This window comes from Bos indicus, chromosome 27 (assembly GCF_029378745.1).
Source record: "Bos indicus isolate NIAB-ARS_2022 breed Sahiwal x Tharparkar chromosome 27, NIAB-ARS_B.indTharparkar_mat_pri_1.0, whole genome shotgun sequence".
In the NCBI taxonomy this organism is placed as follows: Eukaryota; Metazoa; Chordata; class Mammalia; order Artiodactyla; family Bovidae; genus Bos; species Bos indicus.
Window position 1 is genome coordinate 22,712,122 of NC_091786.1, and position 15,128 is coordinate 22,727,249.

At 37.8% G+C, this 15,128-nt stretch overlaps 1 pseudogene; it reads right to left on the reverse strand.

The window, feature by feature from the left end:
* The window catches only part of LOC139180158 (craniofacial development protein 2 pseudogene), a 193,215-nt pseudogene extending 178,775 nt beyond the window's left edge, over positions 1 to 14,440 (reverse strand).
* Between the last annotated feature and the right edge of the window lie 688 nt (positions 14,441 to 15,128).

A 15,128-nucleotide genomic window follows, 5' to 3' on the forward strand; every position in this document is an offset into this window, starting at 1 on the left:
GATATGCGAAAGTCACATCTTGAGTTCATCAACTCATCAACAAGAGTAATTCTGCAGGTTGAAGACAGTGATACTGTAGGAATGATGATTGAGCAAATATCTTGATTTGGCTTTTAATCCAATTAAAATCATGAACAAGCAGATTTATTAAATTAAGACATTAATGGAGATTCATCATTTTCCTAGTATATCAAAAAGTTTAATTGAAATTGTATCCACAATAAAGCTGCACAAACCAATTTGTACCCACAATAAAGCTGTACAACAACCAAATTGTACACATAATAAAGCTTCACAAACCAACACAAATACTTAAAAGACAATATCTTTGCTTGTAGTTGGACCCATTTAAAATTACTTATGATCACACACTAAAAACAATGAATACTGAAAACTGAGAAAGCAAATTTCTTATGATTTGAGAAATGTAGTTTGATGGGAAAAGCCTTTCAAAAACAGGGGAAAATAATAAAGTGGACCTTCAGTTCAGTTGCTCAGTATTGTCCAACTCCTTGCAAACTCATGGACTGCAGCACCCCAAGCTTCCCTGTCCATCACTAACTCCTGGAGCTTGCTCAAACTCATGTCCATCAAGTTGGTGATGCCATCCAACCACCGCCTTCAATCTTTCTCAGCATCAGGGTGTTCTCCAATGAGTCAGTTCTTCGTATCAGGTGGCCAAAGTATTGGAGTTTCAGCTTCAGCATCAGCCCTTCCAGTGAATATTCAGAGTTGATATCCTTTAGGTTTGACTAATTTGATCTCTTTGCTGTCCCAGGGACTCTCAAGAGGAAGAGATCATGACCACTTTTTAATGTTTGGGTTTTTTTATTTATTTTTTTTGCCACACCACATGGCATGTGGGCTCTTAGCTCCCTGACCAGGGATCAAACCTGCCCCCCACTCCCTCGCATTAGATGCACAGAGTTTTAACCACTGGACCACCAAAAAACTCCCCAACTCTTTTTATAAAACTGGTTATATTAGCTTACTTTTAGGTGGTATGAAAACGGTAGTGATTTTGTGACCCAAACTGTTACATACAAATCACAAAAGCGTCATCATGAACACTGATTGGTGTTTTCCACCCAGAGTGTAATTTTTTAAAATTTGTTTATTAATTAATTTATTTTTGTCTGTGCTGGGTGTTTGCTGCTGCCCAGGCTTTTCTCTTGTTGCTGTGAGTGGGGGCTACTCTCTAGTTGCAGTGTACGGGCTTCTCATTGCAGCGGCTTCTCTTGTTCCTGAGCACGGGCTCTAGGGTGCTCCATCTTCAGTAGCTGCCACACGTGGGCTCAGTAGGTTGTGGCTCCTGGGCTCCAGAGCACAAACTCGTGGCAAGGGGCTTAGTTTCTCTGCGACATGTGGGATCTTCCTGGATCAAGGATCGAATTCAGTGTTCCTTGCATTGCAAGGTGGATTATTTACGACTGAGTCACCAGGGAAGCCTTCCAGAGTGCAATTTTAAATTAATATTACAGAGAAGGCATAGTATTATTTTAACACTGACACAGTGATCTGATATATATTTTGAATTTTTAAGTATATTTTTATTTGTGTTTATATTAATAAAACCAAAATATTTTAATTCAAATTGTGTTAACATAAATAACTGTTCATCAGGAAAGTATTCTTCAGAGTAAATTCCAATAAGGAAATAATTTTGGTATTATTTTTTACAATGCCCAGTCATTTAAAATGGTTATTATTAGCATTTTTTTTATTCTTTTTTTTTTAACATTACAATATTGTATTGGTTTTGCCATATATCAACATGAATCCGCCACAGGTTACACATGTTCCCCATCCTGAACCCTGGATTAATGCCTGTATATGAATATTTTGCAATGACATTTTCTCATTGATGTTTTTGTTCTCATCAAAATTTCTTGTTACTATTATGAATTATTATTTCTGTCTTTTTCTGCTATAGTCATCACTTATATCAAAACTTGATATAAGTCATCTGCTAAAAAACAATATGTTAATATTGTACATTTATATTTTATCATTTTTATAACAATTTTCAGGTAACAAGAAATCTTACATTTACTGTGCAGTTTTTACTCTCACCTTGATAATATTCATCAGTGTTTATGATTAAAAACTTGTAATATATGTGTATTTGTGAGATAATACATGAGAAATTTGTAAATACTTCTGTAATGAAGATGTAGATGTTATAGTTTTGATTCTCAGATCCTATAGAATCAACACATCCTTATTATCTTATTATGATATATAATTATTAAATGCTTAATATGGGTCTTTTTTACTACTTTTACTTCAAATTTGTTATAGTAAATACTTTTTAGTCATAAGAATTTATTTTTTTAGTTTGGGGCTAAACAGAGCTTTAATGAACATATATTTTTCAAGAAGCTTATCAATAATTTCTTTAAATCTTATACAAGAATAAATCATTTTAATGTTTTTAATCTGGTGGAGTTAAAGGAACACAATTGTAGTTACTCATAAACAATAAGGTCAAGCATATAATGGGAAGCAGAAGATACTTAGAATTATAGATTGAGTGATGTAAAATATTCAACATATAATACATGTAAAACCAAACATAAACTATCATACTGTATTTTTGTTATGACACATGTATGTACAGCACTAGCCTTTCCAGGTGGCTTAGTGGTAATGAATCCACCTGCCAACGCAGGAGATGTGGATTCCATCCCCAGATTAGGAAGAGCCCCTGGCAGCGGAAATGGCAACCCACTCCAGTATTCTCTGAAAAATCCCATGGACAGAGGAGTTTGGTGAGCTGCAGTCCATGGAGTCTTAGACACAACTGAGCGACTGAGCACACACACACATACAGAGTACTCCCAAAGCTATTAATTTGGTTTGTTAAGAGATGTGATAATTCTTCTCAAAAAGCTTACATTTAGAAATTTGATTTTTAAGTATTTTAAATTAAAATCATTATTTTTGGTAAAAATTATTACTTGAAATATGTGAATTTAAGGTTTGTCCAGTATCCAGGGGACCCTCCTTCCATCTTGTTTCTGTACTGCTATAAAAGATAATTGGAGAAGGAAATGACAGCCCACTCCAGTACCCTTGTCTGGAAAATCCCATGGACAGAAGAGCCTGGTAGGCTACAGTCCATGGGGTTGCAAAGAGTAGACATGACTGAGCGACTTCAGTCACTCAAATAATTGATCATAAATAATCTCTTTCCTTAGTTCACCCTGAATATTTCAGGCCCCAAATTGCACATTTTAAATAATAAACAATTGATCTGTATTATTGGCAGTTTTGTGAATTTGCCTGCAAAAATTGTGTGTAACTTCGAGATCAATATTCCCAGTACTTTGGGAATTCAGGAACATTTAAATCACCTGAGGTGCACATTCCTAGCTGAGGAGGAACTTGGGGACTGTGCTTTGGTGTGGAAACTCTCATACTCTACCATCAGTGTTCCTAAGCTTACAAGAAAATGCATGTGTCTTACGTAAGTTTCCTTCCAGAATGAGTTACAGTGCTGCTGCTCACAAGTTGAATGTCAGTGAATCAAAAATACATATTAGATATGATGTGTTAAATTGAGAAACAAGCATAAAACAGTTATGCATTGAAAGATTGACAAAAATGTTGTAAACAGAAGCTTGCAGAAACTTAACCCTGAGGTTACCCCAGGAGCAATGGATCTGTATATACATAAATTGTGTTCACAGTGTTTTTATTACATAACTACTGTGAGATGTGAAAGCTATAATCAAATTCAGGATAAGATTCTGTAAAGACTGTATACATTTAACTTACTGTGACTAATCCATTCTTGATACAAATAAGTCCCTGATACATTAGAAGAAATAAGAATATTGATATTTTGTAATAGTATCATAGATAAATAAATCACCACATTTGGAGATTTTGTTTACATTTGGAAAAGCTAATGGGCATTTCTAGTTATTTTAGACACTGATGTACTTATTTAGAAAGATTTCTTTGATGTGGATATGATATTTATTGAACCTTTTATAAATCTACTTACCAATAAATTAAAATTATTCATTATTTTGAATCATTATAATAGAATTTCTTGATAGATCTTTATTTTATATTTAAATTATATGTGGAAAAATATATTCAATTTAACACCGTTAAACAGGAACTAATAAAGTTATTTATATTAATTTAATAGCTAATTTATATTATTTTATAAATATTGAATTGGCTTTAAAATTTAGGTTACTAATGTGACATATGTGATAAATTACTTTTCAACTGAGTTGGTAATAATTAGAGGATATACTGAATAATTTATTAGCCAAAGGGAGCTTTATTTGAGACAATTTTTATGGGAAGAATAACCTCCATTGAGATACTCAATTGAGAGATTAAGTCCTCGTTGAATATGCCATCAAAATAACTGAAGATTGTATCATATGTTTAGTATTAGATTGGGCTGATATATATAGTTACTGACAGAAAATAGTATACATCTCATGAGTTTTAATCAGCATCTTTAATAATATAGTCCCTTTATAAAAAGTACCATTCAAGACACTGCCTTCCTGTCCTGGGCTCACTCCTATGCTGCATTCCACAATCGGTCTAACTGCTGGGTCTGCGGAGCACTCCCCTCTTTGTCAGTGGAAGGCTTCCCGTGGTGGACATCCCCACTTCAAGGAAAAGACTTTCTCCAAGTCTGTGAATACCTTCGACAACAATCACATGCGATGCCTCTTCTTCATCTGATGACATCTACCAACCCTAAAATGGACTGGTGCAACACTTTGCACTTTAACTATGGACATGATTTGACTTTTAATTTTGATTCTGAATGTTGTGTTTTTGCTGTTTGTATCTGTAATTGTATAACTGGATTTGTTTCTAGCCGCATGAAAGCTTTTAAGTTACAAATGGTTGCTCAAACTCCTGCTACTGCTGTAGCTTCCTCCAGCTACTATTTGGGCCCCCTGGATCAGATATCCTCAATATGAGGATTAGGAGAATATGTTGCCTCACCAATTTAGGGACAACGCCCCAGTCAGCTTGGAAGTAGTTATGGAATGAGAACGATGCCCCTTTTCCCTAGGCAACATAATTCTCCTAAAAAGAAAAGGGGGGAATGAGAGTCAGTTCCTAGGCAGGTTGATAGGGAGTCTAGGGATCCCCAAGGAGAGAGGGATCTGGAATTCTCAAGGAGGAAGAAAGGACAAACTTTTTTTCTTTCTCCACATTCCTTAGGATTATATAACAATAATGTATCCTGCCTAAGGACAGTCTTTGGATTCAACCTTCTGTTATCTTAAAATGTTAATTATGGGAGTAGACCTGGTCTTTACAAGGATGTATCTTGCTCGAGGACAGTGTTATCTTAAAATGTAAATTATGGGAGTAGGTCTGATGAGGTCTTTACAACCTCCAGATAGTCTTTGGATTATATAACTTCATTGTTAACACTAGCAAGCGGGTACTCTTTCTGCCCCCTTCTGATGCCTATGTCAGAAGTTTTCTCTATCTCCTTTATACTTTAATAAAACTTTATTACACACACACACACACAAAAAAAGTACCATTAGTGAACTTATGCTAATTACTGTATTTATCAGCACTGTAAATCATTGACTCTTCTGTCATACCAAGTACACTACATGAGTAGAGGATAATGACATTCTACATGACATAGATAGTCTACATTTCAAAGTATTTAAGCATTTTGGGAAACACTAATTTGCTATGCTTTACATTTTGAAGAAAACACAAGTTCTAAAAGCCTTTTAGAGTTATTAAAGGTAATAAATATTCCATTAAAATAGGATGTAGGTTTTGCTTACAGCAGGTTTAGAAAAAACTTAAAATCTATATACATCTGTATGGCTGAGATGATAGCATTTTTTTTTTCCAAAGCATTAAAAAATATAAAAGCAGGTTTTTTGAAGGTTCTGCCTCAGACAAGGTAGAAAATCTAATCCTCATACTAGAACGGTGAAGTAATCATTGTACCCATGGCTAGATCATTAAAGATCTAATCAGTTCAGTTCAGTACAGTCGCTCGGTTGTGTCCAACTCTTTGTGACCCATGAATCACAGCACGCCAGGCCTCCCTGTCCATCACCAACTCCCGGATTCCACTCAAACTCACATCCATCAAGTCACTGATGCCTGCAGCCATCTCATCCCCTGTAGTCCCCTTCTCCTCCTGCCCCCAATCCCTCCCGGCATCAGAGTCTTTTCCAATGAGTCAACTCTTTGCATGAGGTGGCCAAAGTACTGGAGTTTCAGCTTCAGCATCAGTCCTTCCAATGAACACCCAGGACCAATCTCCTTTAGGATGGACTGGTTGGATCTCCTTGCAGTCCAAGGGACTTGCAAGAGTCTTCTACAACACCACGGTTCAAAAGCATCAATTCTTCGGCACTGGGCTTTCTTCACAGTCCAACTTTCACATCCATACATTACTACAGGAAAAACCACAGCCTTGACTAGAGGGAGTTTTGTTGGCAAAGTAGTATCTCTGCTTTTCAATATGCTATCAGGTTTGGTCATAACTTTTCTTCCAAGGAGTAAGCGTCTTTTAATTTCATGGCTGCAGTCACCATCTGCAGTGAATTTGGAGCCCCCCAAAAATAGTCAGTCACTCTTTCCACTGTTTCCCCATCTATTTGCCATGAAGTGATGGGACCAGAGGCCATGATCTTCGTTTTCTGAATGTTGAGCTTTAAGCCAACTTTTTCACTCTCCACTTTCACTTTCATCAAGAGGCTCTTTAGTTCCTCTTCACTTTCTGCCATAAGGGCGGTGTCATCTGCATATCTGAGGTTATTGTTATTTCTCCCGGCAATCTTGATTCCAGCTTGTGCTTCCTCCAGCCCAGCATTTCTCACGATGTACTCTGCATAGAAGTTAAATAAGCAGGGTGACAATATACAGCCTTGACGAACTCCTTTTCCTATTTGGAACCAGTCTGTTGTTCCATGTCCAGTTCTAACTGTTGCTTCCTCACCTGCATACAGGTTATTCAAGAGGCAGGTCAAGTGGTCAGGTATTCCCATCTCTTTCAGAATTTTCTACAGTTTATTGTGTGTGATCCACACAGTCAAAGGCTTTGACATAGTCAATAAAGCAGAAATAGATGTTTTTCTGGAACTCTCTTGCTTTTTCGATGATCCAGCAGATGTTGGCAATTTGATCTCTGATTCCTCTGCCTTTTCTAAAACCAGCTTGAACATCTGGAAGTTCACGGTTCATGTACTGCTGAAGCCTGGCTTGGAAAATTTTGAGCATTACTTTACTAGCGTGTGAGATGAGTGCAATTGTGCTGTAGTTTGAGCATTCTTTAGGATTTCCTTTCTTTGGGATTGGAATGAAACCTGACCTTTTCCAGTCCTGTGCCCACTGCTGAGTTTTCCAAATTTGCTGGGCATATTGAGTGCAGCACTTTCACAGCATCATCTTTCAGGATTTGAAATAGCTCACCTGGGATTCCATCACCTCCACTAGCTTTGTTCATAGTGATGCTTTCTAAGGCCCACTTGACTTCACATTCCAGGATGTCTAGCTCTAGGTGAGTGATCACACCATCGTGATTATCTGGGTCGTGAAGCTCTTTTTTGTACATTTCTTCTGTGTATTCTTGCCACTTATTCTTAATATCTTCTGCTTCTGTTAGGTCCATACCATTTCTGTCCTTTATTGAACCCATCTTCGCATGAAATATGTCCTTGATATCTCTAATTGTCTTGAAGAGATCTCTAGTCTTTCCTATTCTGTTGCTTTCCTCTGTTTCTTTGAACTGATCGCTGAGGAAGGCTTTCTTATCTCTCCTTGCTATTCTTTGGAACTCTGCATCAGATGCTTATATCTTTCCTTTTCTCTTTTGCTTTTCACTTCTATTCTTTTCAACTATTTGTAAGGCCTCCTCAGACAGCCATTTTGCTTTTTTAAGCAAGTGGAATTCTTAAAAAACACTTTTTAAGGCAGCTGTCTAAATACACCAGAGGACCTGCTTTGTTGGTATCAATGAGTGCTTTGGCAAACCAGTCTTTTCTTAGCATTTTGCCCCAAATGATTTTCTCTTGCACTCTTTCAAGGAGGAATATTGTATCCCTGGAACTTGTCATCCACACCTTTCTGTGCTCCTCTCTTCAGTATCAGAATGGTGTAGTTTGATTATTTATTTTCTCCAACCATCATATATTTGCTCCTCATTATATGCTCAGAAATACACTGAGAAAGAAAATAATGAGAATAAGTAGATGAGAAGTGATTTTCTAAAAGTGATTTTCCAAGAATACTGAGACAAAGATTAGTGTTGGTGCTGGAATTAAATGACTATTGCTTGCTCTGGAATTTTTTAGATGTGACTCTTGACAAGTTTTCATAACTTATAAAAAGTCTATTCACAAAATATCCTTAAAAAGAAAAATCTTACAGGATGTATTTCAGCTATGTTTATTAGAACTTTACATTGAATATTTTGCAGGTCTAAAGCCTATATGTATTAGGTCATGGGAGAGTTCTGAAGCAAGCTGTCACTCAAAAATTCCTCAGGGACTGGCGTGAACTGGCCTTTAACATGGCACTGAAACTGCCCCACTGACCGCTTATATCAGGGCATCTTTAATGACAAATGAATCACCTGTGAATCTTGTTAAAGTATGGTTCCTGATTCAGTAGTTCTAGGTAGGGCCCAAGATTCTGCATTTCTAAAAGGCTCTGCAGACTACAGTGTGAGTAGCAAGACCTGGCTATGCAAGGAATTAGACAAATGTAAGCTGGTAAGATTTATTGAGGATATCACAAATGCTGCTGAGAATGAGAGCTGGAGAAAGCTATATTCTTTCTAGAAAGGGCAAAATGCTAAAACTCAGAATGGCTCTGAATGGAAGTCATTAGAATTGAAGAAGATACATCCTATGGGTCTAGCTGTTGACAGTACTGCCAGCAGACAAGTTATCAGCATGAGAGAATCATCTACAAGAAATACAAGAGGTGCTGTGAATGGGAGTTGGCAGTGAATCTCACAGTCGGCGTGCCTATTGAAAGGACCTTATTGTGTAAAAATAACATTCTGATCCACCAACCAGTATGAGTCCCTTTTCACACCTGTGTTAATGTTTCCATATGCTAAGTAATGAATACAGAGAGTAACATTTTTGTATTAGGAAATTGAGATGAATCGAAGGTTAGGGTGGATATCTGATTTTAACAAAACGATATGGACCAAGTAAAAGTGTTGATTATCACTTTGCTAATATATTTAATGACCTTTAAATTAATTGACAGTGCTATTTTGAAACCATTATCTAAATTGAATAAGAATCTGGCAATCTGAACTTTAACTAGCCTCCAGGGTTAAGCAAGATATCAACACTCAGTTCTATACCTTTTTACAGTTTTATCTTTCCTAATGTAATAAACAAGGCTGAGGGTGACAAAATCTACTTCTTCATACTTAGAAGGCCTTTCTGGTTTCCTTTCAGTGTTTCTCAATGAGTGAATATCCTCTTGCTCTTTGGAAATGTCAGCTGTTATTGTGCAAAACTTTGCTACAAACTGCAGAGCTTTAAGTACAACCTCCTCCACTAAGGACATCCTCCACCACATGGTACCTTTATTACTACAGGTGAACCTACACTGACTCATATTATCCCCCAAAGTCCAGGGTTTACATTTGGGGCTACTTTTGCTGTACATTTTCTAGTTTTTGACAAATGTGTAATGGTACACAGCTACTGTTGTAGTATCACACAGGGTAGTGCCACTGCCCGGAAAATGCCCTGTGTTCCACCTGTTCATCCTCCCTTCCCTCGTCGGTTGGAAACCAATGTTTCTCTATTTATTGTCTCCATAGTTTCGCCTTTTCCAGAATGTCATATAGTTAGCATCATAGTAAGTAGCATTTTCAGATTGGCTTCTTTCACTTAGTGTTTCCTCCATGTCTTTCCATGAATTTATAGTTCATTTTCTTTTTAACACTGATTATATTCCACTGTCTGGACATACTCCAGTTTATTTATCCATTCACCTACTGAAGGACATCGTGGTTGCTTCCAAGTTTGGGTAATTATGAATAAAGTTGCTGTAGACTGCTGTTTGCAGGTTTCTCTGTAGGCATTAGTTTTCATTTCATTTGGGTAAATAACAGGGAACATGAAAGCTGGATTGTATTGCTAGAATATGTTTCGTTTTGTAAGGCACTGCCAAACTACCTTCAATGCAATGAATGAAACTTCCTGCTATCCCACATCCTTCCCAGCATATCAAGTGGTCAGTGTTTTGGATTTTGGTTATTTTAATAGGTGTGTAGTAGTATCTCATCATTGTTTTAATTTGTAATTCTCTAGTGATATAATGCTGAGTATCTTTTCTATGCTTACTTGTTATCTGCATGTCTTCTTTGGTGAGGTACCCGCTTCTTTTCCAAATTCTGTGTAGATTCTTCATGTACTTATTGTCGAAAATTGAGTTCTTTGTATATTTTAGATAACAGTCCTATATGAGATATGTCTTTTACATCTACTCCCAGTCTGTGCTTGCCTTCTCATTCTGTTAAACCTGTGTCTTTTTAACTAAACTTTAAGTCATTATTTTTTACATCATAATCAGTTCAGTTCAGTCGCTCAGTCATGTCCAACTCTTGGCAACCCGATGAACTGCAGCACACGAGGCCTCCCTGTCCAATACCAAATCCTGTACCCCACCCAAACTCATGTCCATTAAGTCGGTGATGCCATCCAACCATATCATTCTCTGTCGTCCCCTTCACCTCCAGCCCTCAATCTTTCCCAGCATCAGGGTCTTTTCAAATGAGTCACCTCTTCGCATTAGGTGGCCAAAGTATTGGAGTTTCAGCTTTAGCATCATTCCTTCCAAAGAAATCCCAGGGCTGATCTCCTTCAGAATGGACTGGTTGGATCTCCTTGCAGTCCAAGGGATTCTCAAGTCTTCTCCAGCACCACAGTTCAAAAGCATCAATTCTTCGGTGCTCAGATTTCTTCACAGTCCAACTCTCGCATCCATACATGACCACTGCAAAAACCATAGCCTTGACTAGATGGACCTTTGTTGGCAAAGTAATGTCTCTGCTTTTCAATATGCTGTCTAGGTTGATCATAACTTTCCATCCAAGGAGTAAGCGTCTTTTAATTTCATGGCTGCAATCACCATCTGCAGTGACTTTGGAGCCCCCCAAAAATAAAGTCACTCTTTCCACTGTTTACCCATCTATTTGCCATGAGGTGACGGGACCAGAGGCCATGATCTTAGTTTTCTGAATGTTGAGCTTTAAGCCAACTTTTTCACTCTCCTCCTTCACTTGCATCAAGAGGCTCTTTAGTTCCTCTTCACTTTCTGCACTAAGGGTGGTATCATCTGCATATCTGAGGTTATTGATATTTCTCCCAGGAATCTTGATTCCAGCTTATGCTTCCTCTAGCCCAGCGTTTCTCATGATGTACTCTGCATAGAAGTTAAATAAGCAGGGTTATTTATACAATATACAGCCTTGATGTACTCCTTTTCCTATTTGGAACCAGTCTGTTGTTCCATGTCTAGTTCTATCTGTTGCTTCCTGACCTGCATACAGGTTTTTCAAGAGGCAGGTCAAGTGGTCAGGTATTCCCATCTCTTTCAGAATTTTCCACAGTTTATTGTGATCCACACAGTCAAAGGCTTTGGCATAGTCAATAATGCAGAAATAGATGTTTTTCTGGAACTCTCTTGCTTTTTCGATGATCCAGCAGATGTTGGCAATTTGATCTCTGATTCCTCTGCCTTTTCTAAAACCAGCTTGAACATCTAGAAGTTCACGATTCATGTATTGCTGAAGCCTGGCTTGGAGAATTTTGAGCATTACTTTACTAGCGTGTGAGATGAGTACAATTGTGCTGTAGTTTGAGCATTCTTTGGCATTTCCTTTCTTTGGTATTGGAATGAAACCTGACCTTTTCCAGTCCTGTGGCCACTGCTGAGTTTTCCAAATTTGCTGGCATATTGAGTGCAGCACTTTCATAGCATCATCTTTTAGGATTTGAAGTAGCTCAACTGGGATTCCATCACCTCCACTAGCTTTGTTCATAGTGATGCTTCCTAAGGCCCACTTGACTTCACATTCCAGGATGTCTGGCTCTAGGTGAATGATCACACCATTGTGATTATCTGGGTCGTGAAGCCCTTTTTTGTACAATTCTTCTGTGTATTCTTGCCACCTCTTCTTAATATCTTCTGCTTCTGTTAGGTCCATACCATTTCGGTCCTTTATTGAACCCATCTTTGCATGAAATGTTCCCTCTGTATCTCTAATTTTCTTGAAGAGATCTCTTGTCTTTCCCATTCTATTTTTTTCCTCTTTCTTTTCATTGATTGCTGAGAAAGGCTTTCTTATCTCTCCTTGGTATTCTTTGGAACTTTACATTCAAATGGATGTAACTTTCCTTTTCTCCTTTACTTTTTGCTTCTCTTCTTTTCACAGCTATTTGTAGGGCCTCCTCAGACAGCCATTTTGCTTTTTTGCATTTCTTTTTCCTGGGGATGGTTTTGATCCCTGTCTCCTGTACAATGTTACAAACCTCTTTCCATAGTTCATCAGGCACTCTATCTATCAGATCTAGTCCCTTAAGTCTATTTGTCACTTCCACTGTATAATTATAAGGGGTTTGATTTAGGTCATACCTGAATGGTCTAGTGGTTTTCCCTACTTTCTTCAATTTTAGTCTGAATTTGGCAATAAGGAGTTCATGATCTGAGCCACAGTCTGCTCCCCGTCTTGTTTTTGCTGACTGTATAGAGCTTCTCCATCTTTGGCTGCAAAGTATAATCAATCTGATTTCTGTGTTGGCCATCTGGTGATGTCCATGTGTATAGTCTTCTCTTGTTCTGTTGAAAGAGGGTGTTTGCTATGACCAGTGCCTTCCTTTGGCAAAACTCTATTAGCCTTTGCCCTGGTTCATTCTGTACTTCAAGGCCGAATTTGCCTGTTACTCCAGGTGTTTCCTGACTTCCTACTTTTGCATTCCAGTCCCCTATAATAAAGGTGAAAAAGTAACTTTCTCAAATATAAGCAAAAGTTTAAACTATAATATAAGGGAAAGCATCCGTTTCTTTGTTTAATGATATATATCTGCTTGGTTATGCTGTGTCCTGACATAATTGGATTTCTGTTAACAATGGACTCCTAACAGATAACATATTTTCTAGTTTAAAATCATTGAACCTGTCATCATATAAATATTCCTCAAAAATAAATATAGGACAGAAAAAAAGTGAAGACATGAAAGAAGCTAAATTTCCTATGGAGTCTATTTTTGTTTTTTTCAATCTTCAAAAAGTTCATTTTTAGTAGCAAAGAGAGAAGTCAGTTTATAGATCCCTGAATGCTTTAGAAGAGACTCTGCTTTTAACGTGAATAGTGAGACAGATAATTTTCTAACTATGAAATTGCTAACTAGTTTTTGACCTTGGGGACCACTTAAAACAAGTACCCTCTGCTCTCCTGGTGGGCTTGGAGCAAAGGCAGCTGTATTTTGCACAGCACACTGAATCAAAATGGGCCATGTGCTGTTATGAATATTCATAAAGCTACCATATTCTGCCTGCCCCAAGATGATTCCAGTGGATGCTGCTGGAGGGATTTGAAATATCACTTTTGTAGTATCCTTGAAAAGAATACACACACCAGGAAAAATAGAACTGGAGCCCAGGTAATTCTGTCCTTAGTGTGCACTTCAGAGCTCTCCTCCGAACGATTTTGCCCTGTAGCAATGGCACAGAAATCTATTGTAATGACAGAGATGAGAGGTTTAAACTTTCTGAGAATCTTAAAACAGGTTAAATTAAAATCTAAGTGGTCACCGTGGCATGCTACTGACTGACGCACTTCCTCATACGTGAAAAGAACTGGTCTGATTCTGTATGACAGCAGCGGTCACTGGAGGTTGTGATTTCCTGATGATACATTTAACTAAAATTATAGCTGCTTTCAAATTACAACCAAAGATACCAGGACACTCTTGATAAGGCAGATGATTATGTTTCAACACAGACATTTTCACCTATGCTTTCAAGTTAATTCAGTACTTCTCATTACACTCCCGACCCTTTATGTTAGGCTATGCTGACTATAAGGCTTATTTCTATACCTCTTCCTACACTTCATTTTTTATTCCACAGTGGAAATTGAAATCAAACAAGCATAGCCCACATCGGTTCAGCTCAGTTCAGTCCGCTCAGTCATGTCACATACTTGCATGCTGGAGCATCCTCGAGATGCCTTTGTAGAGAGGATCTTGGTGCTTGTGCATTCATCTGCTGTTGTTGATGGAGCATTAGGTTGTTGGTGTAGAACCTTGTCCCGGGTCGAGCTCTGTATCTCTGCTTCAGCACATAACCGTAGTCTCGCCACACATTCACAGCCACACCTTTGTCCACAATGATTGGCAGATTCTCGTTTCCTTTCTGCTTCAGTGGTGCACATTTTGAATAGTTTATTTTTCACATTTTCCTTTGATTTTCTCTTTGCTCTAAAGGAGTTCTGGATTATATTGTTACTATTTTATTATATGTGTTATATATACACTATTGTATAATATGTGACATTACTCCCATTATGTTGTTCACATTATTATGTTCCCTTTGTACACAATATTGTTCAGTGTCGCTCTGTTTACTATGGTAAAGGAGAGGACTTTGGGGTGAATTTAGTAATATTCCACCTCAAATTCAGAATCTTATTCGAATTGTTAAATGCACATCAAAGTTACTTTCTGAGTCTCTGCAGGAGGGATTGAGTTCTGGGGAATTTCCCTAGCTGTTCAAACTCATAAGAGTCGGATACACTAAGGATAATAGAAGTTTCTTAATTTAATATTTGAGAGTCTGTCTGGCAGTCAGTAAATTATTCATGGAATCATTTTTTCTACATGGCGCATATTTTGTTAGTTTTCTAATGAAGGTGCTCTAACAAAAACCCACAAAGCGATTGAAACAACAGAGATGTGTTGTCTCCCAGTAGCTTTGGAGGTTAGAAGTCTGAATCAGGTTGTCAGCAGGGTTGGTTCTTTCTGAGGCAGAATCTGTTCCATGCCTCTTCCTAGCTTCCAGAGTTCTCTTTGTCTTCATGCCATCTTCCATCTGCACGTATCTATCTCTGTGTCCAGATTCTC